The following is a 27,370-nucleotide window of genomic DNA, read 5'->3' as shown; positions in this document are numbered from 1 at the left end:
CTAAGTCACTTTAGTTGTGTCTCTTTGCAACCCTATGGATTGTAGCCCATGGACTCTCCTCTGTCCATGGATTCTCCAGGCAAAAATACTGGAGAGGGTTGCCATGCCCTCCTCCAGAGGATCCTTCTGACCCAGGGATCGAACCCGCATCTCTTACATCTCCTGCATTGGCAGGTGGGTTCTTTATCACTAGTGCTACCTGGGAAGCCAGAATAAGTTAGAGTTGGGTTCAAATCTCTGTTTTGTCTTTTATTAACTGCATACTCTTTAGCAAGTTTGTTTTGCCTTATATACAATGGGGTTAATAATGCCTACCTACTCAGGGCTATTATATAGCTTAAGCAATTTCTTGTATATAAAATGCCCACAACATCCAGTAGACTAAAAGTTAGAGCAATTTAAATTTTGGTTTTGTTTATTCTGTTAACTTATTTTTATACCTATATATCATTTTGTACATTAAAAAACCCTAAGTACCACCATCTCTCAGGGTTCCCAGGTGGTGCTAGTGGTAAAGAACCCATCTGCTAATGCAGGAGACATAAGAGCCTTCCTGATCCCTGGGTCAGGAAGATTCCCTGGAGGAGGGCATGGCAACCCACTCCAGTATTCTTGCCTGGAGAATCCCATGGACAGAGGACCCTGGTGGGCTACAGTCCATGGGGTCGCAAAGAGTCAGACATGACTGAAATGACTTAGCAGGCACGCACAACCCTCTTTCCAAACCTATAGCCCAGGTTATTTTCTTAGAGTAATAAGAAAATAACTTAAAATGCAAAGGATGGTTTTTCTTTTCTCAGAGACCACACATACATTTGCAGAGGCAGATGGGTAACTTTCCAAAGTTCCTCAAACTTCAAATCATCATAATTAAGAAGGGAACATCCCCCAGGTGAGACCATTAATGTGCAGCACACAGTGGAAGATATATTCCTCCCTAACCTGTAACAGAGCTTCCCTGGTGGCTCAGAGGGTAAAGCGTCTGCCTGCAATGCGGGAGACCCAGGTTCAATCCCTGGGTTGGGAAGATACCCTGGAGAAGGAAATGGCAACCCACTCCAGTACTCTTGCCTTGAGAATTCCATGGACGGAGAAGCCTGGTAGGCTACAGCCCATGGGGTCTCAACTGAGCGACTTCCCTCCCTTTATCCTGTAACAAATACTCTCCAAAGAGCCCTGCAGGGCAGGGTGTGGGCTTAGCTGCCTGCTGGTCAGGATGACCAAATTCTGTATTCTTGTGTGGGAAGAAAATTAAAAACCAGAACCCAGCAATCACTTTCTCTGATCCAACTCTGTGGTAGCAGCTAATGAACATTTAACTGTGATTAGTTTCATTCCACCCTAGAATATCTGACAAGAAAACTGTTGGCGGAGCTGCAAACAACAACCAGAAAAGGCTGCATCTCTAGGAAAAATAACCAGAGGACAAAAGGGGTCTCTTGCTCTGCCCGTCTAATTGCCCTTGTATTTCAGATCTGACAGTGCCCTGTGCAATGGGCCTTTTCTGTCCGTCCTCATTCTCGGTGCGTAGTCACTCAGCAGTCCATCTTCCCATTTCTTTCTCCTGCTGGGTGACTTTTTGCCTCTGGCATAGCTCAAAGAAGCACAAGCTGGAATCAAGATTGCCCGGAGAAATATCAATAACCTCAGATATGCAGATGACACCACTCTTACGGCAGAAAGTGAAGAAGAACTAAAAAGCCTCTTGATGAAAGTGAAAGAGGAGAGTGAAAAAGTTGGCTTAAAGCTCAACTTTCAGAAAACGAAGATCATGGCATCTGGTGCCATCACTTCATGGGAAATAGATGGGGAAACAGTGGAAACAGTGTCAGACTTTATTTTTTTAGGCTCCAAAATTACTGCAGATGGTGATTGCGGCCATGAAATTAAAAGACGCTTGCTCCTTGGAAGGAAAGTTATGACCAATCCAGATAGCATATTGAAAAGCAGAGACATTACTTTGCCAACAAAGGTCCGTCTAGTCAAGGCTATGGTTTTTCCAGTGGTCATGTATGGATGCGAGAGTTGGACTGTGAAGAAGGCTGAGCACCGAAGAATTGATGCTTTTGAACTGTGGTGTTGGAGAAGACTCTTGAGAGTCCCTTGGACTGCAAGGAGATCCAACCAGACCATCCTAAAGGAGACCAGTCCTGAGTGTTCTTTGGAAGGACTGATGCTGAAGCTGAAACTCCAATACTTTGGCCACCTGATGTGAAGAGTTGACTCACTGGAAAAGACTCTGATGCTGGGAGGGATTGGGGGCAGGAGGAGAAGGGGACGACAGAGGATGAGATGGCTGGATGGTATCACTGACTCGATGGACATGAATTTGAGCGAACTCCAGGAGTCGGTGATGGACAGGGAGACCCGGCGAGCTGCGATTCATGGGGTCGCAAAGAGTCGGACACGACTGAGCGACTGAACTGAACTGAACTGATAGCTCAAAGATGATGGGGTCCTGCAGAGCCAGTGCCCAGTCCATGGTCAGGAAGACGAGCGCAAACAATGTGGGCAAGAGGGTAGAAATCCAGGCTGTTGAAAGGCTGTGGGTGGACCACTGTCCTCAGATAGGAGAAAAACTGTCAGAAAATAAACGCTTCCAGGTGCTAGAGGAGGACAAGGGAGTCCTTTTTTTTTTTTTTTTTAAATCACAGAAGTTACCAATCTTATAAAAAAATTAAAAAGAAGCCCACAATGAATAAACTTGACTTTAGCTCTTTTTTAAAAATTAAAAATAAGGAACACAAAACACTTGCCTTAACAAATCTGCTATTGTTTTATGGCTGGTAAAGGGGGTGGATATGAGTGAAAGGATGTAGAAATCCGAGCGAGTATGAAAGAGAAACTCGGCTCAGGCACACATCAGGCAGTCCCTTGAGTTCCAAACACATCTTTACTTTTAGGATCTAGACGAAGATGAGAGCGCAGCGCCTGTGTGAAGCACCAGAAGGAATCTTTGTAAAGTTTTTGTTTCCCAAGCAGCGCAGGTGAAAGAGGAGCCCCAGCTCAGACAGAGGGCAGCCTGCAATCAACCGGTCCAGTAGGAAAAGAGCCCCAACTGAATACTGAGGTAGAACGAAGAAAACCTGGTCAACGCTGGGCCAAAGCTGGAGAGAATTTAGGTGAGCATAGCTCACGATCGAAGAGAACAATCCCGGCCACGTCCCTCCCCCTGCGCATGCGCCCTCACATCCCTGCCACACCCTCGGGTCTCGAGACCAGCAGTCCCTCGTTATCCCTGTTTACCGCGTTCCTCAAGAGAGGCCCCAGACTCAGTGATCATTCCTCATACCATGGACCTTTATGCACATTCAGTCCAGTCTGTCACTTCTTCTGACCCCCTCTCTTCTTTTCTCCCGATGTTCTTCCTCTGTGCTACCTGGAATTCACTGTCAGTTGGCAGCAAAATGCCTATTCAATCCTCTGCTTTTATGAATGCTTCTTACTTCGTACTGACACTTGCTCTTCTGAGGACATTGCTTCTCTCATGACTTTATGTGGTTAGTGGCTCCCCGGCTTCAAATTAACTGATCCTTTCCTCCTTTCACTGACCCTGAAATCCCTCATAAATCTATGTTGGGTCATTATAGTCACTCCCAAATTTAAGCCTGGCATTCTCCCTTAAGCTACAGTCGGATATCCACTTGCCTATTTGACATCTCCACTAGTAGGTTTTTCAAGCTCTAACTTGTCCAAAATCAAGCTCAAAATCTTTCCCATCTGCTCTTCTTGCAGTCTCCTCTGTTTCAGTAAATGGCCACCCTTTCTTCTAATTGCTCAGGTCAAGACACTTCTTGCCATTTTTAGGTCCTTCTCTGTGCGCCTCTATTGAGATATAATTGACATGTAACAGTGGGTAAGTTAAAGGTGTGCTATATGATGATTTGATAAATGTGTACACTGGGAAATGATTACTCATCCATCACCTCACTTAGTTACCTTCTTCTTTTGTGGTGAGAACATTTAGGTTCTACTCTCTTAGCAACTTTTATATAATAGAGTGTTGTTAACATAGTCACCATGCTATATATTAACACACCCAAAACTTACTCCTTTTGTAACTGGAAGTTTGTACCTTTTGACTGCCTTCACCCACATCCTCCACTCCACCGTCCAGGCAACCACCAATCTGCTCTCTGTTTCTGTGAGTTTGTTTTTTTCTTTCAGATTCCATGTGTAAGTGAGATCGTGTGGTATTGGTCTTTGTCTCGTTTCACTTCACATAATGCCCTCAAGTGCCATCCATGTTGTTGCCAATGGCAGGATTTCCTTCTTTCTCATGGCTGGGTAGTGTTCCATTATATATAAAAATATACCACATTTTCTTTATCCATTCATCTGTGGGTGGATGTTTAAGTTGTTTCCATGTCTTGGTGATTGTAAATGATGCTGCAATAAACATAGGGGTACAGATAATCTTTTCAAGATAGTGATCTCGTTACTGTCTCATTACTACTAGATATCTGAGTGATTCTCTCACATATTTACCTAAAAATGGAATTGCTGGGTCATGTAAAAAGAAGAGAAGTGAAAAGCAAAGGAGAAAAGGAAAGATATACCCATTTGAATGCAGAGTTCCAAAGAATATCAAGGAGAGATAAGAAAGCCTTCCTCAGCGATCAAGGCAAAGAAATAGAGGAAAACAGTAGAGGAAAGACTAGAGATCTCTTCAAGAAAATTAGAGATACCAAGGGAACATTTCATGCAAACATGGGCTCAATAAAGGACAGAAATGGTATGGACCTAACAGAAGCAGAAGATATTAAAAAGAGGTGGCAAGAATACACAGAAGAACTGTACAAAAAAGATATTCACGATCCAGATAATCACAAAGGTGTGATCACTCACACTCACCTAGAGCCGGACATCCTGGAATGTGAAGTCAAGTGGGCCTTAGGAAGCATCACGACAAACAAAGCTAGTGGAGGTGATGGAATTCCAGTTGACCTATTTCAAATCCTAAAAGATGATGCTGTGAAAGTGCTGCACTCAATATGCCAGCAAATTTGGAAAACTCAGCAGTGGCCACAGGACTGGAAAAGGTCAGTTTTCATTCCAATCCCAAAGAAAGGCAATGGCAAAGAATGCTCAAACTACCACACAATTGCACTCATCTCACACACTAGTAAAGTAATGCTCAAAATTCTCCAAGCCAGGCATCAGCAATACGTGAACCATGAACTTCCAGATGTTCAAGGTGGATTTAGAAAAGGCAGAGGAACTAGAGATCAAATTGCCAACCTCTGCTGGATCATCAAAAAAGCAAGAGAGTTCCAGAAAAACATCTATTTCTGCTTTATTGACTATGCCAAATCCTTTGACTGCATGGATCACAACAAACTGTGGAAAATTGTTAAGAGATGGTAATACCAGACCACCTGACCTGCCTCTTGAGAAACCTGTATGCAGGTCAGGAAGCAACAGTTAGAACTGGACATGGAACAACAGACTGGTTCCAAATAGGAAAAGGAGTACATCAAGGCTGTATATTGTCACCCTGATTATTTAACTTATATGCAGAGTACATCATGGGAAACACTGAGCTGGAGAAAGCAGAAACTGGAATCAAGATTGCCGGGAGAAATATCAGTAACCTCAGATATGCAGATGACACCACCCTTATGGCAGAAAGTGAAGAGGAACTAAAGAGCCTCTTGATGAAAGTGAAAGAGGAGAGTGAAAAAGTTGGCTTAAAGCTCAACATTCAGAAAACTAAGATCATGGCATCCAGTCCCATCACTTCATGGCAAATAGATGGGGAAACAGTGGAAACAGTGTCAGACTTTATTTTTCTGGGCTCCAAAATCACTGCAGATGCTGACTGCAGCCATGAAATTAAAAGACGCTTGCTCCTTGGGAGGAAAGTTATGACCAACCTAGACAGCATATTAAAAAGCAGAGACATTACTTTGCCAGCAAATGTCCATCTAGTCAAGGCTATGGTTTTTCCAGTAGTCATGTATGGATATGAGAGTTGGACTGTGAAGAAAGCTGAGCGCTGAAGAATTGATGCTTTTGAACTGTGGTGCTGGAGAAGACTCTTGAGAGTCCCATGGACTGCAAGGAGATCCAACCAGTCCATCCTAAAGGAGATCAGTCCCGGATGTTCATTGGAGGGACTGAAGCTGAAGCTGAAACTCCAATACTTTGGCCACCTGATGTGAAGAACTGACTCATTTGAAAAGACTGATGCTGGGAGGGATTGAGGGCAGGAGGAGAAGGGGACAACAGAGGATGAGATTGTTGGATGGCATCTCTGACACAATGGACATGGATTTGGGTAGACTCTGGGAATTGGTGATGGACAGGGAGGCCTGGCGTGCTGCGGTTCATGGGGTTGCAAAGAGTTGGACACGACTGAGTGACTGAACTAAACTGAACTGATGATAGTTCAATTTTTAATTTCTTGAAGACTATTCAAAATTTACTAAAGTGGCTGCACCAATTTACAGTCCCACCAACAGTGCATAAGTTTCCCTTTTATTCACATCCTTGCCAACGCTTGTTACTTCTTGACTTTTAGATGACAGCCATTCTGACAGGTGTGAAGTGTTAACTCATAGTGGTTTGGATTTGCGTTTCCCTGATGATTAGTGATATTGAGAACCTTTTCATGTACCTGTTGGCCATTTGTACATCCTCTCTTGAAAAATGTCTGTTGAGTTTCTCTGAGTCCTTTCTTTCTCTCTCTCATATCTCATAATCTGTCAACAAACCCTACTGGCTCTACCTTAAAACTACACTCCAGGTTTGACCACTTATCACCACCACCACCATCACATAGTGGTCCAGGCCACCCACATCTTTTGCCTAGGTTCTGCCAGAACTTCCTGATTATTCTTCCTTGTTCTCCTTCAGCCCATTCCCCACACAGCAGCCAGAATGACCCTGCTAAAATTAAAACATGCTGGGTCACCACTCAGCCCAGAACCCTTCCTACAATTTCCCACATGGTGCAGAGTAAAGCCAGGTCCTTACCAACCCCTGCAAGGCAAAGCTGATTTTGTCCCAGCCCTGCCCCATTCTGGCCTCATTTCCTGCTTTTCCCTCCCACCTCTGCTCCTGCCACAGAGGTCTCCCCACTCCTCCCCAGGTGCCAGCAGTGAGCTTCTACCTCATGCTTTTGTACTTGCCTTCCCTCCCTATCTAAGTTCAGACCTTTTCAGAGAAGCCTTGCCCTGGCCAGTCCAATAAACCTCACTCCAGACTCCTTTCATTCCCTTCCCTGCCTTATTTTTACTCTTTATCACTGCCTAACATAACTAATCTTTTACGTACTGTTTCTTTGCTTTATTTTATCTATTTATTTTCTGTCTCTTTCAGGCAAGCAAGAGATTTTTGTCTCTTTTTTTCACTACTGAGTCCTCATTGCCCCAAATAGTGCCTGGCATACAGTTATGTAATAAATGGGTGAATCCCCAGGCTCTGGGAGTGGGTCTTTGGTGAGAGTACAAAGAAGGAAGATGGAATTGCACTGCGCAAGTGGTGGAACCCATGGTTTGTAGGAAGAGAAGACACGGGAGGGAACCTGGGAGACAAGCTCCTTGAAATGAGGGCCTGCCTCATGGTCCCCATGATTTCCTCAGCATCTGCCATACGGCTAGCCCCCAGCAGCTGCTCAGAAATATTCTTCCAATGAGCATACTTTCTTTAGATTGAAGAAATCTGAAAAAGGAATGGGGCAAATCCAATCAGAGTTGTGAATTTAGAATCTTCCTGTAAATCCTCAGGTTACACAGGAGTCTGTCACCTAGGTACCCTCTTGTTAGGCCACCTTTTTCTTCAATATTTAAATAAAAATACCTCAAGTCTTGTGGGGCACAAGCTATGGGAAGTCCAGTAACCTTCCCCAAAGGATCTCAGTAAACCCCTGGCCCTCTGCTCTCTCAGTCACCCCTCTCACGAACCACTTGGGCCTGCCAACACTCCACCTGACGTGTGTCAGCACCTTCTTGGGCTGCTCCCCTCTCTCGTCCCATGGAGAACACCTCTGTGAGCCCTGGTAATACAGCGTCTGCAGCAGGCTCATTCTAAGATCAGGGTTATACAACAAATTTGTTGGTGGTGGTTAGTCAATAGGTCATGCCTGACTCCTTTTGCAACCCCATAGGCTATAGCCTGCCAGACTCTGTCCATAGCATTTCTCAGCCAAGAATACTGGAGTGGGTTTGCTATTTCCTTCTCCAGGGGATCTTCCCGACCCAAGGACTGAACCCAGGTCTCCACATTGCAGGCAGATTCTTTACCAACTGAGCCACCAGGGAAGCCCCCTATACAACAATATATGAGACATTTAATATGAAAACTTGTTATCCCTGTTCCCAAAAGTTCTTTGTCTTCCCTCACACTGACCACCACTGCCCCCCCGACCGGCCCCAGCCTGAGGTTTCTCGCTGCCCTACTTTTCTCCTCAGGCCACACACAGACCCAGATAGGATAAGCCTGGCCTGTATGTATAGTTCTTTTCTTTGGGTCTGGCAGAGTTCCCGGAGATACCTTCGCCTCCCATGTCAGGACACTGAGACCAGGTCTTATAAAGCTGTTTCCATTTCAACTAACTGTGTGTGAATTTGGAAATATGGTTTGGATTATCTCAATCTATTATTTTGTGAGCACTATTTCCAACCTGGAAATGGTTACAAAATTGCTTCCTTCTCAAGCCAAACGTGTGGTGGAAAAATTAAGAACAATTCAAATAGGTCTCACCTCACCCAAGAGCCAATAATTCAAACCACAAAGTCCCACTCAAACCCTGACTTTATCAGCCACTGTGGATTAAGGGGAGGGAAAAAGAGAAGGTCAGGCATTGGAGGGGAGTGCCCCAGCTGTTTGCATTCACTAGGCCATGGGGTGTGGGAAGGAATTAAAGCTACCAAAGATCTGCTTGCACCTCACTTCAATCATACATGTGTTAGGGATCAAGTTGCAAAGAACCACTTGCGTCTAAGAGCAGGCTTCACTTTAGGAGAACAAGCTGGCCTCCCAGCCACCTCTGGAGGATCTCTAGCCTGAAGATCAGCAGTGTGGGAGGCTGGTGATTGCAGATCAACACCCGTTCTACTTCAGTTCACCTAAGGCAGCGGTTCTCATAGTGTGGTCTCTACACCAGCCACATCAGCGTCAGCTTTACCTGGAAATGGGTAGACACACATCTCTCAAATCCCACCCAGACCCACTGAATCAGCAAGCTTGGGAGTGGGGCCCAGGAACCTGTGTCCTCAAGACTGAGGACCACTGACTTGGCCTTCTGTACAGCCTCTATGCAAAGTCAGGCCTCCCAGCCTGATGAAATCCGATCAATCCTTTTCATGTAAAAAAACAAAACAAGGAAAAAGAAGCCTAACTTTATTTTTACAGAGAGATGGACAAAAAAGGCACAGAGAGGATGCTGATGTGACGATCTAAATTACTAAGCACAGCAATGGTCTGCGTGTCCATTTCTTTGGAGGTCAGGTGCTGGTAAGGTCAGTCCTCCAGGGACCAGCAAAGGATGCACAAATGAATGAGGAAGCCGCGTGAACTGTCCACTGAGCTGTCACAATACCCCTGGGTCCTCTCTTAGAACCAACTCACTTTTAGGTGTACCTGATGGAAGCCGTGGCCCTTGCAAATCTGTGCCAAATTCTGTACCAACATGCCTCCATCTCACAACCCTAGGCAAATATTTCTTCTTTGTTTTATAAACAAGAAAACTCAGGAAATTAACTGTTCACGTTCACACAGGAAGTAAGTGATGGAGCTGGAATTCATCTTAGAATGTTGAACTGCAAAATGCCTGCTCTCTCTCAAGGCAAAATGCTGCCTTGTCTGATTAGAAGTGGTGAGGGGGGGTTTACAGGGCAGCACATGGGGTGCAGGAGAAGGAAATGCTCAGGCTATGTGTGTTAGTTGCTCAGTCGTGTCCGACTCTTTGCAACCCCATGGACTGTAGCCTACCAGGCTCCTCTGTGTGGGATTCTCCAGGAAAGAATACTAGAGTGGGTTGCCATTCCCTTCTCCAGGGGATCTTCCCAACCCAGGGATCAAACTCGTGGCTCCCACCTTCCAGGCAGATTCTTTACTGTTTGAGCTGTCAGGGAAGCCAAGGCAAACTGGGGCCTGAAAACCACAAGAGTCCCAGCAGCCACTACTGAGTGGTAACTGGTAACAAGGATTTATTTTCACAAAGAAGTTCGTATGTCTTCACTCAAATCTAAAAGGAAGGGAAATATGCAATTATTGTAGAAATGCTAAAATGCAATATGGTTATATACTGAATGGATTAAAATTTAAATATCATTTAAGGAAGACTGAGGGAAAACAAACCCATTTACTGATGATGTTGGCTAGATCAAGTGTCCCTGCAGTATAATTCTATTAAGCACACGGTGAGCTTTTGAAGAATGGGTTTAGTCTTCAGTTCTGGACAGGTGAATAGTATATCCATTTCCTGTATTTCACCCCACGAACTCAAGCAATGATGCTCAAAGAATTGCTTCTGCAGTTTGGGCAGTCAGCATACACCTGGAAATGCACTTTAGAGAGTTTAACTGAAACCAAGCAAAAGTCAGCACTGGTTATTGCTATTATTGTTTTAATAAGCATCTTCAGCAAACCTACCAATCTTCCCTAAAAAAAAAAAATCTAACTCTTTTTCCCTGGTGACAAGGGAATAACTTATGAAAATATTGCCTTGCAGTACAAAGAATGATGCGATGGCAGACAACACTCAAATTGGCGATTATTTAGTACTCAGGCCTCTTGCCTGTTTCTAACATGATTAGTTCTGCCCTTGCCAGGCGGGTTGTATCTTCCATGTGAAATGCTAGAGAAAGCAGCAGCATTCCTATTCCAAGATGGAAGAAATATTAATTATTCCTTGGAATCCTGTGGGGGTGAAGTGGGATTTGTTTTTTCCTTCCTTTCCCCAAACATAACAGGAAAATTATTTCCTAATAATACTTCCTGTAGGCCAGACTAGTGTAGATGGAACATAATTTTTAATAGGCAGTGGCCTGGAACCTGACAGATACTGGCAGAGTGGGTGCCCCTGTTTTAAAAAGCTGAATGTGGCTGACAGTAATACCACTGCTTCCTTACATCTATTAGAGTCAGTATAGGGTTAGACAAATACATTCCCACCAGCACAAAACAGCAACCTTCCAAAATGTATGTCAGTGGTGTATTTACAGCCAAATCCAGAAGGGGCTTGTACTTCTTACACTGCTCCCATTAATGAGACAAATGTCAGCATCCATAAGCTTTTTTTTTTTTTCCTGCTTATCAAATCTTTCAAAAAATTGATAACTAGTCTTTATAGATTGTGAAAGTCAGATATAACTCTGACTGTATTACCTCACTGGACCCCTTGGGGTAAACTTATCACCTGGAAACCATTTTACATGGACAATTTGACTTTCATGTGGAGTGTCATAGTGTACCCTGGATGGAAATCTAAAATAAAATATCTGGACTACAGCCTTCCTCTTGGTGGGATTTATGATTCCCTCAGTACAATAATTTTGAAAATTGTATCCCTTATGCTACAAGACTTGATATATTATTAACTGCTTGAATTGGAAAAGCTTTCCAATAGGCTTACTTGCTATCTAGAGGCATGGATTAATTTTTTTGGAACTACAAGCTTATCTCCAACTGTTTTTCAGCAGTCTAAACTGCCCACTTCATCTTCTGTCTAGAGCAGATGAGAGTGTCCATCTCCTCTCTGGCAGCAGAGCTGGGAGGCTCTGCTTTTAGCAAAGCTCTTCCGGAAGATGATGACCATTGATACACTAGAGAATCAGTTGTGTTCAGTTAATCACACCCCAGAGAGACCTGCATCCACTGGTTCTCCTTCTGTTTCTTGTGGCATTTTCTGGTTTTAATTCTGCTCTGGCAGAACTAAACTGGTGTACAGAGAATGCTGGTAGGAGGGAGTCGGTGGGGGTAGGGTGGTACGGAATATTGTTTTTGTGAACTTAGGGAATAGATTGTTTTTAACTTTAAGGGACTTGTCCTGCCACAGAGAAACTATCCACCTGTCTTCTGCTTTCATGGCCCCTCTTCTCATCCCAGACACTGTGCCTTGAAAATCAGCCATGATTTTCTGGTATATAAGAACCACCAGACTCTCCAAAGGCAGAGAGACCCAGAAAGCTTTCCATGGGGCTCTTCTTATAAGACTCCTTCCCTTCAGCCATGTCAGCATGGAATTATCTGTTTTACAGTCAATTCTGTATGTAGTCAAGATAAGGCTAACTGTCCTAATCTGGGGTCAGCTTCTATAAACATTAATTCTGGGGACATGAAAGTGCAGGGCTTGAGAGCACATTGCTGTAAAAACCAGCGTGTTCTATGGCCTAAGGTGCTAGGAACATGGGAACATATTTAGGATCAGTCACATGGCTCAGTGGTAAAGAATCTGCCTATCAAGCAGGAGACATGTGGGTTTGACCCCCAGGTCAAGAAGATCCCCTGGAGAAAGAAATGGCAACCCACTCCAGGATTCTTGCCTGGAAATTCCCATGGACAGAGGATCCTGGTGGGCTACAGCCCATGGGGTCACAAAAGGGTCAGACACAACTTAGCGATTAAAAACAACAACGACACAAGAAAATTTGAAATTCCCTGAAATTTCACAGCTCATGTATGAAAGAATTAGAGGCTCTCTCCAATTTGATAACAATCCTAAAACTTTACGTGACGTTACATATAACATATTGTAAAGATGAAGTAAATTTTAAAAAGTATCATTAATAAAAAACAAATTTTTACTAACTACATTACAGGGTAGACTGAACAGGTAGTCAATTGTAGAGAAAGTGTTAGAAAGAGCAGATGAGAGTGTCCATCTAATTAATTAATTAATCAATCAAAGTATGTTAGTTTTGTGGCTTTTGTGAGGCCTATAGCTTGCTGTGTTGCTTCTTTTTTATAATTTGTTGTGCTTTTCTCTCCACCTAAGAAAATATTCACTTTGTACTCAATTTTGTATCAAAAATTTCCAAGTTGAATGAACTTTAGGCTTCACAATATCTGGATCTACCCCTGGATGGGTTAATTGCCCTTCTGTAGTAATGGGATGCCAAATTTTGGGTAATATAATCATCTTCTATGTATAATCTAATCAATTGTAGGACTAAGCATTATAGAATTTATAGTTTTAAAATCTTTATTAAACCTAGAGTTTTATATAATACCTCTTTATGGAAAATATATAGCATATATCAGCAAATCAACATTGAGATACTTTTTTCAGGTTAGCATAACAGAGTTCTATAAAAGCTTTAAAGTTCTCTGTGAAATACATCTACTTATGGTGAGTTTCTCAGTTTTCCTTTTTACAGACTTCCCTGGTAGCACAGTGGATGGGAATCCACCTGCCAATGCAGGGGAGACAGTTCGAGCCCAAGAGGATTTCACATGCCTTGGAGCAACAGAGCCCATGTACCACAACTTCTGAGCCTTCACTCTAGAGCCCGGGAGCCATAATTACTGAATCCTGAGAGCCTAGAGCCTGTGCTCCACAACAAGAGAAGCTACCACAGTGAAAAGCCTGTGCACTGCCATGAAGAGTAGCCCCTGCTCACCACAACTAGAGGAAACCTGTACACAGCTACGAAGACTCAGTACAACCTAAATAAATAAATTGTTCGTTTTCTTTGCTAGCTGTTTAATTATTTATTAGTCATCTTTAATTATCTCTTTTAATAGTGTATATATACCAAGGACTTTTATCATCCAGTAAATGTTAACACTGAAGGTTTAAAAATATGTTGAGGATTAGTTAACTGACTCATTTAATGAATAAATAATGCAGTGATCAAATGCTGAGTTGATATGGGTAAAGTCTGTAACTTAAAGGATCACAAGATACTATTTTTCTATAAGAAAGTCTACAGTTATCACTTGAGGGATAGTCATTTACAGGAAAATGGTCTCCTTGAAAGGGGTGCGGGCTGGCTGGCAAGGTGAAGGGGCTGGTATGTATTTCTCTGGCCTTCCCAGCAGACAATATACAAGATAAATAAGCTCTATCTTGCAGGTGGGGAAGGAGCCAATAAGCATTGAACTGATGCACAGCCAAAATTGGGGGCAAATTTCAGAGGAATTCCTCCAGCCAGCGATGAGGACACTTACCTGGAAGCAGTGCAGATGATTCCAGGGTCTGTCTCTTGCCAGCTGTGAACCTCAAGCCACAGGCCATTTTTAAACTTTCTGTGTGTTAACTTTAGATGATGAAAGTCCTTAGCATATACACTTTCAAAAGAGATAATTAAAGATGACTAATAAATAATTAAACAACTAGCAAGGAAAAGAACGATTTATTTATTTATTTCGGCTGCACTGGGTCTTCATTGCTGCACACAAATTTTGTCTAGTTGCAGCGAGCAAGGCCACTCTTCCTTGACCAGAAATTGAACCTGGACCCCAGCATTGGGAGCATGGAGTCTTAGCCACTGGACCACAAGGAAAGTCCCCCTGTCCAATAATCTTTTAGCCAGGCTGTTGGAAAAATTTTAGAATATGGAAACTGGAGCTTCCCTTGAGTGAGTGACCAATTGCTCAGTCGTGTCTGACTGTGACCCCATGGACTGTAGCCCACCAGGCTCTTCTGTCCATGGGATTCTCCAGGCCAGAATACTGGAATGGATTGCCATTCCTTTCCCTAGGAGATCTTCCTGACCCAGGCAGAGTTTGAACCTGGTCTTCCACATTGCAGGCACATTCTTTCCCACCTGAGTCACCAGGGAAGTTTTTAGTGAAAGTGAAGTCACTCAGTCGTGTCCAACTCTTTGCGACTAGCCTACCAGGCTCCTCCATCCGTGGGATTTTCCAGGCCAGAGTACTGGAGTGGGTTGCCATTTCTTTGGCTCTTCACAAAAAAGGTTGACCCTGCAGAGGACAGAGTGAAAGCAGAGAAATCACTGCTGTCTCCTCCCCTGGAGGTTCCTGGGCATTCAACCCTCTTCGTTAGCTATGCAGAAAACCAAGTTTGCAGTTGGTAACTTTGGCTGTCACGGAACCTATGCATTTGTAGAGCATTTAGCTTATTGACCTAAATGTTCCCATGTTTAGGAAAAAAAAAGTAGTCTAATTAATTCACAATAAAAATCTTCTCATAGAAGATAAAACTCATCTAACCCAAACAGAATTGAATATGTGACAGGATGCAGTCATCAGCATGCAGCAGCCTTAAAAATTACAGTATCTGACCTTAATATGTGTGAATCTATCAGGATTCCATTGTCGACATGTATATTTTTCAATATTCTTCTCTAAGCTGAAATCATGTCATTTATATGCAAATGACCACATCCTCAGCAGCTGCTGCTTCTCCGTTGAAGCCGAGGGACTTATTTGCACTTAATAAAGCCTCATAAATAGGTTTTGCTTCTAAAAGGGTGGGGAAGCAGGAAACCCATCATTGCCTTTTACAGTTACAAGCTTCTTTTTGTTTTGAAAGCAAGCGGACACCTCTAAGAGGACAGTTCTCAGTTACCAAAAGGAACAGGGCTCCTCACCCAGTCAGCTTGCCCCTTTTCTTCTTGGGAAACAAATGCTCCGTCCTTCTTGGTACCTTCTTCCCATCACAGTCATGGCCATCGCCAGTCTGCATCTGGGTTGTGATTTAACCCAGACTTTAGTACAAGGAGGACTGCTCTCTCAGTGGAACCTCCTGCCAGGTGGGAAGAGCAGGTGTCCAGCCCCAGGAAGACCCCTCAGGCCCCCCCAGGCTGTTCTGTTTGAAAGGAGAAGGAGGAGGAGGAGAATTCCTCCCCAAGTGGAGGAGAATTTTTCCTTTTATGAGTTATGAGTTTCCCTTTAAAACACTCCACACAGGGAAGGGACAGCATATGGGGACTGTTTGTACCCTCTGAGGGCTCAATCAAACAGCGTTAAAGGAACATTAAAAACCCAGCTTAATTCATGGGGTAAGTACATAGAAATTCTCCTTCTCTCCTCCCACTCCCATCCTCCTAGCTGGTCTTCTTTGTCAACAGAATTGGATGGAAAAGGAAAAGACTATATGCATTAGGTGTCCATATAATATGAATTCTACCCATTTTCTATTAACGCTCCCATAAAACCTCCCAGGCTTCTACACTGGGGTCAACAGAAATGTTCCATTTACTATTTAAGACCACTTAGGACATGCTTTAAAAAAAAAAAAAAGACGAAGAAGAATATTATAGGATAATTGTCTCCTGCTGTTAGATGCTAAGATAAACCTGAGGCACTTATGAAAAATAAATAATGATGGGAAGCAGGTCATTTATTTTTAAAGCACCATGCTGCTGATTTGGTAATAATGACCTATTATCCCTGTCAGAGTAATAGAGTGTTCCTGGAGTTTCAGTTCTGGTGTGTGAGCAACTGGCATGATAGAGATGATTACACTGTCTGATAAATGCGTATAATCATTGAATACACTGGTTGACAATACTATCATTAAATTGTCACCAGCTAGGCAAAGAGACAAATATCTCTACCATATCAACCTATCAGAGATGTTTATAACTGCGAAAACATCCAAACACAATACTAATGTAAAAGACACACACACACACACACACACATACATACACACATAAAAATCCAGCCACTAGGAGCAAAATGTAGCCAGAGAAGAGCTGACAAGAAGTGATACATGTCCTTTAGTCAGGAGTCCTGGGCTCTAGTCTCATCTCTCTGAGCCTCAGTTTCTTTAATTTTAAAAATAGAGATCATATCTGTCCTGTGTACTTCACAATATTATTATCAGTATCAAAGTCGTAAAAAATACATAATGCAGTTGTAAAAAATACAGAAAAACACAAAATATACAAAATGAGTATTATATGCTCAGTCATGTCTGACTTTTTGCAACACCATGGACTGTAGCCCACCAGGCTTCTCTGTCCATGGCGTTCTCCAGGCAAGAATACTGGAGTGGGCTGCCATTTCCTCTTTCAGGGGATCTTCTTGACCCAGGAATCAAACCTGTGTCTCTTACATCTGCATTTGCAGGAGGGTTCTTTATTGCTAGCAGCACCTGGGAAATCCCCTTCAGTCTTTATCAGCATCCATTTCCAGAATTCTTTTCATCTTGCATCACTGAAACTTTGTGTCCACTAAACAATAACCTTCAATTCCCCTCTCCTCCCAGCCCCTGGCAACCACTATCCTATCTTCTGTCTCTATGAATTTGACTGCTCTAGGAATATAAATGGAATCATACAGAATTTATCCTTTTGTGTCTGACTTATTACACTTTGCATAATGTCCTGAAAGTTCATTCATGTTGCAACATATGTCAAAATTTCCTTCCTTTTTAGCTTAATAATATTGCATTGTATATATAAGCTGTTCTTGCTTATCCATTTATCTGTTGATGACTACTTGGGTTCCTTCTACTTTCTGGCTATTGTGAATAATGTCATAGTTTATATGAATAGGAAAATAGAAGTATATTCTATTTATGAGTATTCTAAGTATGAATATGTTTCTTTAAGACTCTGCTTTCAATTCTTTTGGGTATATACCTAGAAGTGGAATTGCTGGATCACATGGTAATTTTATGGTTAATTTTTGAGGAACTCCCATACCATTTTTTACAGTGTCTGCACCAGTTTACATTTCCACCAGCAGTGCACAGGGGTTCCAGTTTCTCCACGTTCTCAACAAGTCTTATTTTCTGTTTTTTTTTTTTTTTTTAATAATAGCCATCCTAATGGGTATAAGGTGGTATACACTGGTTTACTTTTAATACAATGATGTACAAGAACCATTGTCTAATATTATCATGAAAATTTTCACATTTGCGATGACATTTTCATTTATTTGTATTGAAGTATAGTTGATTTAGAAATGTGTTAGTTTCAGGGGTACAGCGAAGTCACTCAGTTATTACATATATATTATCTATTTTTTTCAGATTATTTTTCCTTATAGGTTATTATAAAATATTGGAACGACATATTTTTTAACCATAGATTAGATACTAATTTGCCAAGTATGTTTACAACTACCGTTCAGAGTGATTTAGGAACTCCTCTAATACCTGTCCTACATATATATATGACAGGTATATTACAGATATAGCTTTAATGGAAATTTGCCCCCAGAAATTATTTATATGCTAAATGATACATATAATTCATACATGCATGACGAGTGATACTTAAGAAGTTTTATAATTTATATGCATGCATGATCAATCTCTCAGTTGTGTATGATTCTTTGTGATCCCATGGACTGGAGCCAGTCAAGCTTCTCTGTCCACAGAATTTTCCAGGCAAGACTATTGGAATGGATTGCCATTTCCTCCTCCACGGGATCTTCCAGACCCAGGCATCAAAGAAGGTTACCACTGAGCCACCTAGGAAGGCCCCAAGTCCCAAATGTTTTACTCTTGCTTAATTTTGCATACAGAATCGAGGAGAAATAGATTAAAAGACACTGTGTACGGTTGTAAATACCTTTTTAGAAAATGTTTTTAGGCTTTAAAAACCTGGGAGAGGGAAATAAACTCACAAAAGGACTGATTTCTTCCCATACTTAGGAACCCTCACCAACAGTCCATTTTGCAAAAGGTCTGAAAATAAACAGAAACAAAGTGAGCCTCTGCTGCAGGACCTCCAAGTCTTGCATTACAGGCACCAGAAAGTCATTTCAATTCAATTAAAATGACATCCGTGTGGTTCTGTGCCATAAGCCCATTGGATTCTGCTATGACTTAGTGGCTTAAAACAACACAGATTTATCACTTACAGTTCTGGGGGTCAGAGGCCTCCTGGGGATAAAATCAAAGCTACTTGATTTTAAAACCCAGGGTTCCATTCCTTCCAGAGGATCTAGGGAGCGAATCCATATCCTTGCCTTTTCCAAATTCTAGAGGCTGCCTGCATCCCTTAACTTGTGTGACCCCTTTCTCCATCATGGACTTCCCAGGTGGCTCAGATGGTAAAGAATGAACCTGTCACACAGGAGACCCAGGTTCAATCCTTGGGTCAGGAAGATCTCCTGGGGAAGGGAATGGCTACCCACTCCAGTATTCTGGCCTGGGAAATTCCATGGACAAAGGAGCCTGGCAGGCCATAATCCATGGGGTCACAAAGAGTCAGACATGACTGAACAACGAATACTACTACTACTCTCCATCAATGTGGCATCTTCAAATTCTCTCTTTCTCTCCTGAACTCTGCTTCCACCCTCACATCTCTGCTGATTCTGACTCTCCTGCCTCCCTCTTTCATTTATAAGGACCTCCGTGAGTAGGCTGGGCTCACCCAGATAATCCAGGATAATCTCCCCATTTCAAAATCCTTAACTTCACATCTGCAAACTTCCTTCTGCATGTTATGTGACATACTCACAGACTTGGGGATTAAAATGTGGACATCTTTGGGGGTCTTATTTTGTCTACCTCAGGGATGGATTACACATTCTTTCCTCAGTCATAGGGCCTAGATATTATCCGTATTTTAAGGTTAATACTTCAAATGGGACAAGCTGGCATTCAGAAAAGCCAGAGTTAGTCAGATAAAAAGCAGATATCAGCATGCACTCTTTCACACCACCAAGAGAATCAAAACAGTATGACAGTAAATTTGACTTCTTATCATGTTGAATTCTTCCTTCAGTGCTACATTATCAGAAAGAGGCAGTATTGTTTTAATGTAATTTATATAGTGCCTTCCCCTGAGTGATGCACTGAATATTCCTTAGCATCCTTGGAGAATTAGGCTCTTTCTTTTTATCCCAGCTCAGCCACTCCAGCAATATAATATGCTGCACTATAATATCTGTGTGCAAGAAATAAATCACACTCACTAAATTTAAGGATGTTCACTTAAAGAAATTCCTTTGGAGTTTTTTTTTTTTTTTTCTCACTTGAAAATGCTCTTCTTTGGGTATTATAAAGCCATTGACCCATATTAGATTAATTAGGTCAATTAACCTTTAGGTAGTAATTACCACTCAGATGGCTTTGAATAGTTGCTTTTTAATAAAGGTGTGCCTTGAAAAGAGATTATCAAATTCCTGCCATATAGTAGAATTAAGGAAACATGCATTTAGCAGTTCTTTCTGCAATGTGGTTTGGGTGTAGCAGTGACACTGGGTAGAATAAGCTTAAGGACTTTACCTTTATGAGTTGCTTATTCAAATTCAACCATTGTTAAAAGCCACATGGGTTTTTTCCATTCAGAGAAGCTGTTGATAGCTCTGAATGCTGAGCCTAATTCAAAGCAACTCCCTCTCTTTTTCTAATCTGTCAATAGGAATTCCCACATTTTTAAACTGTCACTGGCCCCAGCACCTAAAATGGGACTCCCATCAGGCAACACATTTATCTGAAACGTTTTGCTTTCTGCTTCTCTCCTTTAACAACATTCCCATATTTATGTTAACATTGACAATAGCTGCCACTTAATGAGTATTTGCTAGGTTCCAGACATTTCACTTTTTAAAATGTTTCATTTATTTATTTATTTTGTGCCCTGGGTCTTAGTTGCAACACACGGGATATTTAGTTGCAGCATGTAGGATCTAGTTGTCTCACCAGGAATCATGTCACAGGCCCCTTGCATGGGGAGTATGGAATGTTAGCCACTGGGCCACCAGGGAAGTCTCCCATTGCACACTATTATGTTATTCATTATTCCTAATTGTTGCCGTGAGTCAACAGCTATTTGTTGAAATATTTGCTCTAGATACTGGAGATAGTCAAGTGGATATCCTTTCTCCACATCATAGTTGAGGAAACTGAGGCAGAGGACCTTAGTGAGGCGCTCAGGCCCTGGGCGGGGGTCGTTGCAGGCAGCCCAGGGGTTTACAGGGAGCCCAGGGTCTGTCTGGCTCTGCAGCATGGCTCCTCCCACCCCATCAGTCTGCTCCAGTGGGGAGAGGGGTACTGCACCTGCTGTCTCCTTTCAAAGCTGGGTTTGAAAACTCACCGGACTGTTTGGTACATAAGGTTGCTGCTGCTGCTGCTGCTGCTTAGTCACTTCAGTCGTGTCCAACTCTGTGGGACCCCATAGATGGCAATCCACCAGGCTCCCCCATTCCTGGGATTCTCCAGGCAAGAACACTACAGTGGGTTGCTATTTCCTTCTCCAATGCATGAAAGTGAAAAGTGGAAGTGAAGTTGCTCAGTTGTGTCCGACTCTTAGCGACCCCATGGACCACAACCTACCCGGCTCCTCCGTCCATGGGATTTTCCAGGCAAGAGTACTGGAGTGGGGTGCCATTGCCTTCTCCAACATAAGGTTGCTAATGAACTCCAAATCTTTGAGGAAAGTTTAAAGGCACTTTAGGAACCAGGTTGAAAAATAGATAACTCACAATTACTTAGAACACAAGTTTCACCCCTAGTAAGGAGTCTGATACACATACAGGTGTAAAAAAGTTGATGTACTACTTAAATGAATACATATGAATGTCATGAGGCATAGTTATAGGTGCATTCTTGCTGTTGTTTCTATGAAGTGAAAGTGAAAGTCGCTCAGTCGTGTCTGACTCTTTGCAACTCCATAGACTATAAAGTTCATGGAATTCTCCAGGGCAGAATACTGGAGTGGGTAGACATTCCTTTCTCCAGGAGATCTTTCCAACCCAAGGATCAAACCCTGGTCTCCCACAATGTAGGCAGATTCTTTACCAGCTGAGCCAGCAGGGAAGCCCATCAGTTCAGTTCAGTTCACTTCAGTCGCTCAGTCGTGCCCGACTCTTCGCGACCCCATGAATCGCAGCATGCCAGGCCTCCCCGACCAACACCAACTCCCGGAGTTCACTCAGACTCGCGTCCATCCAGTCAGTGATGCCATCCAGCCATCTCATCCTCTGTCATCCCCTTCTCCTCCTGCCCCCAATCCCTCCCAGCATCAGAGTCTTTTCCAATGAGTCAACTCTTCACATGAGGTAGCCAAAGTACTGGAGCTTCAGCTTTAGTGTCATTCCTTCCAAAGAAATTCCAGGGCTGATCTCCTTCAGAATGGACTGGCTGGATCTCCTTGCAGTCCAAGGGACTCTCAAGAGTCTTCTCCAACACCACAGTTCAAAAGCATCAATTCTTTGGCACACAGCCTTCTTCACAGTCCAACTCTCACATCCATACATGACTACTGGAAAAACCATAGTACATTTCTGTATTATCTGAAATTTCTTTTATCCACATTTCCCATTTAGATCACTCAAACCACCCTCCCAATGACAACAATTCTAATGCATGATATAAATCTTTTAGTTTGCCTATATTTCTACAAAATATTTTTTCTTGTTTTTTTGGTACAGATATTTTAAATTTACTTAGATAGCTTCACGTTCTATTTCTTAACATTTTTCACCTAGTACTGATTTTTAGGCCTCTGTTGCTATGTGTACTAGTCTATTGATGAATTATTTTCTTTTTTAAAATATAAATTTATTTAATTGGAGGCTAATTTCTTTACAATATTGTATTGGTTTTACCATACATCAACATGAATCCGTCGTGGGTGTACATGTGTTCCCCATCCTGACGGCCCCCCCCCAGTTCCCTCCCCATACCATCCCTCTGGGTCATCCCAGTGCACCACCCCCGAGCACCCTGTATCATGCATTGAACCTGGACTGGCAATTCGTTTCACATATATTATACATGTTTCAATGCCATTCTCCCATATCATCCCACCCTCACCCTCTCCCACAGAGTCCAAAAGACTGTTCTATACCTCTGTGTCTCTTTTGCTGTCTCGCATACAGGGTTATCGTTACCATCTTTCTAAATTCCATATATATACGTTAGTATACTTTATTGGTGTTTTTCTTTCTGGCTTATTTCACTCTGTATAATTGGCTCCAGTTTCATCCACCTCATTAGAACTGATTCAAATGTATTCTTTTTAATGACTGAGTAATACTCCATTGTGTATATGTACCCCAGCTTTCTTATCCATTGATCTGCTGATGGACATCTAGGTTGCTTCCATGCCCTGGCTATTATAAACAGTGTTGCGATGAACACTGGGGTACATGTGTCTCTTTCAATTCTGGTTTCCTTGGTGTGTATGCCCAGCAGTGGGATTGCTGGGTCATATGGCAGTTCTATTTCATTTTTTAAGGAATCTCCACACTGTTCTCCATAGTGGCTGTACTAGTTTGCATTCCCACCAACAGTGTAACAGGGTTCCCATTTCTCCACACCCTCTCTGGCATTTATTGCTTGTAGACTTTTGGATGGCAGCCATTCTGACTGGTGTAAAATGGTACCTCATTGTGGTTTTGATTTGCATTTCTCTGATAATGAGTGATGTTGAGCATCTTTTCATGTGTTTGTTAGCCATCTGTATGTCTTTTTTGGAGAAATGTCTGTTTAGTTCTTTGGCCCACTTTTTGATTGGGTTGTTTATTTTTCTGGAATTGAGCTGCAGGAGTTGCTTGTATACTTTTGAGATTAATCTTTTGTCAGTTGCTTATTTTCTCCCATTCTGAAGGCTGTCTTTTCACCTTGCTTATAGTTTCCTTTGTTGTGCAGAAGCTTTTAATTTTAATTAGGTCCCATTTGTTTATTTTTGCTTTTATTTTCAATATTCTGGGAGGTGGGTCATAGAGGATCCGGCTGTGGTTTATGTCTGAGAGTGTTTTGCCTATGTTCTCCTCTAGGAGTTTTATAGTTTCTGGTCTTACATTTAGATCTTTAATCCATTTTGAGTTTTTTTTTTTTTGTGTATGGTGTTAGAAAGTGTTCTAGTTTCATTCTTTCACAAGTGGTTGACCAGTTTTCCCAGCACCACTTGTTAAAGAGATTTTCTTTTCTCCATTGTATATTGCCTCCTTTGTCAAAGATAAGGTATCCATGGGTGTGTGGGTATATCTCTGGGCTTTCTATTTTGTTCCATTGATCTATATTTCTGTCTTTGTGCCAGTACCATACTGTCTTGATGACTGTGGCTTTGTAGTAGAGCCTGAATTATTTTCATAGTATAAGTACTATAAATAAGCATATGCTATTTTCATAATCAGAAAAAAATCCAACAAAACTCTTTTTATTGAAAAGATTTCTTCTAATATAAGAGCATAAAACCATAAATTATATGATTTTGTAAATGGAATATTCAACTGGAGAATTATTACACTGAAAATTTTATTTTTCTAAACACCTCTACTTTAGAAATGTATTTGGAATATGTAACTTTTTTCCTTAAGTGTAGAAAATGCAAAGAGAATATTTCTATGAATATTCTAAAGTAATTTATTTTAGGAGGCAAAAATTTCAAAAGACAAAGTTATTTTTATAGTGGAAAGTAGTGAAATGAACTTAATAAAGTATGTTCTCACTATATATTAAAAATGAAATTAAAATCATTTAAAATAAAAGAAATATGACATCGCAATGCAAACGGAAATTGAGGAGAATCCCAGAAGGATAGGAAATAGTTGATGGACAGCACAGGAAAATGAAAAGACAACTGAAGGAAGTAATAAAGCCTATGGGGAAAAACTTGAAATTTATATACTGAAAGTTCATAATTTTCAACATAAAAATCTAATAACAACTGATAATCCCTTTCCTTTCTTTAAACTTTAATTTAAGGATAAAAATAGAACTTTAAGAATTACTTTATACAATCATATTTTTATAAGATAGATATAAAATACTCTCAGTAAGATTTGTGTTTAACTTTCAAACTTGTCCTCAAAACAGTATATTCATAGATGATAGATGCAGAAAAAAATCACATGTAACTATTTATTATGGGGGAAAGTGGCAAGATGAGAGCCATATTTCAAGCAGATAATGCTTAAGTCCTATGATGCTGGAAAATGTCACAAATAACTGGGTTTCTTCTCTGTCTTTTTTAGGGTAGTTTTCACGTACAGCAGACAGAAAGCTTTATGACACAACACTAACAGACAAAACTAAGTTGTCTTTACAAAAAGGATTTTGTTGAACACAGGCTCTCCTCTCTCTCTTCAAAATATTGGGTTTCAAAATGAAGTCATTGACCTAAGAAAGATAAACAAATAGGCTTCTGGAATCTGAAGGCAGGACAAAAAGCAGGTTAAAGAACAGAAGCTTAAGTGTGAAAACCGAAAAACAAAATAATTACCTGAGGCTCAGTGCCAAATGGGAAGAGATGTCTACTGATGTTGACAGGTGACCTGCAAAGGGGACAACCCACTCCAGTATTCTTGCCTAGAAAAATCCCATGGACAGGAGCCTGGCAGGCTACAGTCCATGGGGTCACAAAGAGTAGGACATGACTGAATCGACTCAGAATGCACATACACATGTATAAAATATATACATAACAAGAGAATTTACCTCATAGGGCTATTGTAAAGATTAAGGGTATATGCCATCTATGTTCTATGTGCCAGATGGCCTTACTTAGGAAGTTTTTTTTAAAAAAAGAAAGCATGTTTAACATTTGAGCATCCACCTGAGACTCAGATCTGAATTTATACTGGAGATTAGTGTAGCTGCAATGTTTTCCATAGATCATATTAAGAAATAAGACTTCTTTCACAAATTTATCACTATTAATGATATAGTGAGCAGAAATATGGTCAAGAAGTTGTGTAAGAGAGAAAAATCAGAAAACAGATGCAGCTAGAAAGCCATTTGCTGAGGTGCAAATATTCAGTTGCAGAGAGCTAATTCCCAAACTAAAACTTAGGAGAAAAGGCATAAGTCATCATCACCATCCTCACCATCATCCCATGACTCAGCTAGCTCAAGAGAGTCTCAGTCTTCTTCTGATTCTGAAAGTGCTTCTGAAGAAAATTTTTAAAAAGAAAAAAGAAACATGAAAAAATTCCTGAAAAAAGGAAAAATTAAAGAAAAATGCATCTAGTGAAATGAAGCTGAAAATCTTGAACACGACTCCAGTCTATTGTCTATTCAGAAGAGATACTCCTATACTTGAAAATAGATTCCTACCAGGAACATGAGACCAGAACCTCAGTGGAAAAGGAAAACCAAAAATCAAGTGGTCAAGAAAATAAGCATGTGCATGACAAAAATAAAAATTTGATCATGTTATCAAGCAAGCCCTAGGACAAATGGAGGCAAAAGTGGATGAGTGAGTTGTACAAATTAATTTCTATTTTGTCTCAATTTTCAAGTTTAGAGACCTGTTGATGAATTTCCTTTATGTTATGTCTGTATTTTCATTGTTTTTAGGTTTTTGGCTTATTTTTTTCTTTTTAATGTGACTTAAACTTGAGCTGATCTTTTGATAATCTGTAACCTGAATAATTTGTCTTGCTAAAATTTTAATAAACTTGAAATGAAAAAAAAATGTAGCAAAATTCTTTTAACTTTAAAAAAAGTTCTAATTGGTAAAGTTGTTTCCAAAGTTAACAATTTAGAAATAATAAAAGCAAAGGTGACTTTAGTCATTTGTGTAGTTTTAAAGGTTTAAAGCCATCTACTGTCACAGGAGGTAACTTCAGGCAAAATGTTAATGTCAGCTGAATTTTAATTCCTCTTTTAATAAAACATTTTATAACTACAACATAAAATTCATGACTGTAGGTTTATGGACACTTTTCTAAAAATCTTTCAGAATGCTATGTGGGGTTTGGGTTATTTTGTTTGGATTTGTTTGGGTTCATTTTGTTTTTCTGATGTAAGGATTTTTAAGGCAGGTGTTAAAGGTTTTTGAATTGAAATGTGAAAATAGGAAAGACAAAGATTGCTCTTTTGAATTATCTGCTCTAATTTTTTAAAATTTTATTTATTTATTTATTTATTTAAGGTTGTGCTGGGCTTCACTGCGTGCATGTTCTTCTCTAGTAGCGGTAAACGGGATGTTCTCTAGTTGTGATGCATGGGCTTGTCATTGCTGTGGCTTCTCGTTGGGGAGCACAGGATCTAGGGTGTGCGGACTTCAGTAGTGCGCCACGTGGCCTTGGTAGCTGTGGCTCCCGGGCTCTAGAGCACAGGGTCAACAGTAGCGGCACACAGGCTTAGTTGCTGCGAGGCATGTGGGATGTTCCCGGATCAGGGATCGAAATGTGTCTCCTGCATTGGCAGGTGGATTGTATTACTGAGCCGCCAGGGAAGCCTGAATTATTGCTTTTACGTTAGGTTAATAAAACAAAACTCTACAGGGCATCTAAGTGCCTCTCAAAGCTACATAACAAAATACCCAGTTGATGTATGAGAATTATAAAGATAATTTAGACAGTTGGTGAAGAAAACAACCTATACTGAGAGGTAATTAAAGAAGAGCTATACCACCGTGCTACATTTAAAATAGGAAATATATGTGCAGAAAACCAAGTAATAATCATTACTCTTTTATAATTGTCTTCTGGAATGGATCCTCTTAAAATTCTGATATCATCCTCTTCTCTTCCTTTCCAGTGAAAACAAGTGCTTCTTACGCTTTAATGTGCACATAATCACCCGAGGATCTTG

The sequence above is a fragment of the Oryx dammah genome, unplaced genomic scaffold (assembly GCF_014754425.2).
Source record: "Oryx dammah isolate SB20612 unplaced genomic scaffold, SCBI_Odam_1.1 HiC_scaffold_28, whole genome shotgun sequence".
Lineage (NCBI taxonomy): Eukaryota > Metazoa > Chordata > Mammalia > Artiodactyla > Bovidae > Oryx > Oryx dammah.
This window is presented reverse-complemented; position numbering follows the sequence as displayed.